Below are 2,972 nucleotides of genomic sequence, written 5' to 3'. Positions count from 1 at the left end.
AACATAGGACCCAGGGAACATAGGACCTGGGGAACATAGGGATGACCCCTTCTAAATGCTAACATCAGCATGCTAACCTGCTCACAATAACATGCTGATGTTAACTTTACTATGCTCACCATGTTAGTTAGTATGATAGCATGCTAATATTAGCTTTTTAGCACTAAACACAAAGGCTGATTGAAATGTCATAAACCAAAGGATTGGAAAACTGAATTGATGATCACACTAGATGAAACACACACATTTCCGTTCATCCTGAGAGGGATAGCAATGTGGTTACCAAAGTTCACGGCAATCAATCCAGTCTTTGCAGAGATATTTCAGTCTGTACCAACGAGGTCGCCACTAAAAAGATATTACGAGCTGACTATAACAGTGAAGTTTTGGTTGCACCCGGGGCCTTTCAGTAAATACAGTATGACCTTGTTGTCGCCTTCAAACACCATCATAAAGTTATTGTGACATAAAAACTGTCACAGAAGCTCCTATGAAATTCATGTTTGTGTGTATCCTTATCCTGCTCAGTCCCCAGATCCATGCAGCTTAATATGTGCATGTGTGCATGAGTTGGATAAACTGGATATAGCACTGGATTGTGTACTTGTCGTTCTTGTCGTCTCCACACAAGCCTTCATTTCTCCAATGGAGCCATCACGTGTGAAGGAGGATACATAGACGCTTCCCTTCCACTGACACCCAGGTCAACTTAATCAACCCGCCTTCCATTTGCACAGCATGATCCCACTGAGACGAGAGAGAAGGTCATGCAGCATTTACACACACTGGAGCGTTTCTTCCTGCAGAAGCAACTCTGCAAAATATGTGGTATCTTTGAATCAGTCAGCAGCAGCGGAGACGTAGTGGATTTAAAAGCTGAAGTTCACTTGAGTCCCCGCTGAGTTGTATGAACAGTTAAAACCGTCACAAGGTTATCAATTGTTCTGCGAAGTCGAGAGGGTTAGATGGAAAATTTAATATCATTCTCATGATGTAATTGACAATAGAGCTACAACTGGGAGGTGGTCAGCCTAGCTTAGCATAAAGACTTAACGGTGAAAATTTTGGACTGGCTCTGTCGAAAATTAACAAAAATATGCCTACTAGAATCTCTAAAGTTCACTAAATAATTCTCATGCATTTGCTATAGTTACAGACATGAGAGTGGTATCAACTTTCCCCTCCATTCTCAGCAAGAAAGCAAATCAAAGTCTGTTCTGGGCTACTGTAGAAACATGGAGTTTCAACATGAAAGACTCAATGGAAAGCAACCCACGGTGTCCGTAGATAAAAACGGCTCATTGTAAGGTATCGAAAACACTAAGATTCCTATATTCAGGTGATTATACACTAATGAAAACATACAGATGAATATTATATTCCATTTCTGTAAATAGATCCTCAATGGACCTTTAAAGATTTGATTCACAGAAGTTATAATAATACAATGTAATAATATTAATAATAATAATAATACATTATTTACTGATTCTTTATAGAAACATTATACAGTAAACAACTTCCAGGTTGCCAGTTTATGAAAAAACCTTCTGGCAGGTGTTTGTCCTTTGCCATGAGAATTGTGGTTCTCTTTCTAAACAGGAAAATATTGAATATTTCATGTTCATTTGTGTGTATATGTCTGGCTACATATTGCACAAAGCAAGCATGTGTGTAATCTTGTTAAATGAGCTCTCTTGATAGTGTATTGTTGGATGTTCTGTCCAGGATATGTACAGTGTCTGTTACTTACAGCCAGATGACAGTAGAGGATTTAGTCGGCCACAGTGTCAGCCAGCTTCTCCGCTGCCTCTCCGCGAGAACTGAATATAGTTTGGAGCCGTGTCTAGTATCCACATGCTAAATATTTGAAGCGAGAATAAAGAAAAGCTCTGACAACAGGACACGTGCACACATATAGAAATGACACACAGTCGCGGACGCAAACACACAGTGACGCTGTCAGGAACACTCTCCCACTCATCCCCTCCATCCTGTTTGCCACTGGGTTCCTCCCAACAGTTCAATTATTCAGCGATCTCAACATACAAGGCTTTTCATTACAAATTTATTTTTCCTTTGCAGTGCCTCTCTGTGTGAGGACAGCAGGCAGCCTGCTGTGTTGCCTTTTGGTATGCCAATTAGGAGCGTTAATGTTGACTGGCCAGTGTATCACATGGGTGCACTTAACTACGTTTTTAGTTTTCTGCCTTTGGAGTGACAGATCAACATTCAGTGGCAGCATTTCAAAAAACACAGCTCTGCAATGCCGCTAAAGAGTGTGTTGTATGTTTTGATCTTACCTCAAGGACCTGCAAAGCCCCATTACACATAAAAGTACTTCTCGCTGTATCCAGTGAGCAAACAGTGTAGGTGTTTCTTCAGCTGTGGATCTCTTCATAGCAGCAAGACTGACATTCATACTAACACAAATTTGAATAAACAGTAAACACAATTTTGTTATCTTTTCTGTCAGTGCTTGTACTGAGCAGAGCATTTGCTTTACGAACAGCTGAATTTATGTCGAAGGAACAGAGGACATTTCGAAAATGTCACAGGAGGAAAAGCACAAGAAAGTAATAAAAATGAATGAAGGCTGAATTCCATTTAGCTACTTCAGTTTCAGGGTCCTGGTATTGTTCATATTGGCTCAGTGTCACACTATCATGGCTTAATGGGACACTTGAATAGAACAGAGGCATTGCTGATCTTGTGAGCAACACCTGCGATTTCCCCGACAAAATGTCTGCTGTTATAAGCGCCCATTGCAAATATTCAGTTTGTCAGTATTTGGGTTTATATTAAAGCTACAGGTAAACAATCACTGCTAAGCTAACGCTGGTTGTTGAATGTCCACTAGTATCCACCAGTACTTTCATAACTTTTTCTCTGCCTTGAAAGGAATTTGTTACATACAGCATACAGATGAAATTGTAAGCATGCTAATTTTAGCTTTTTCTAACCATACGAGC

Source organism: Morone saxatilis, unplaced genomic scaffold (assembly GCF_004916995.1).
Source record: "Morone saxatilis isolate NCDOM2014 unplaced genomic scaffold, NCSU_SB_2.0 Contig9, whole genome shotgun sequence".
Classification (NCBI taxonomy): Eukaryota; Metazoa; Chordata; class Actinopteri; family Moronidae; genus Morone; species Morone saxatilis.
Note: the sequence above shows the minus strand (reverse complement) of the source record.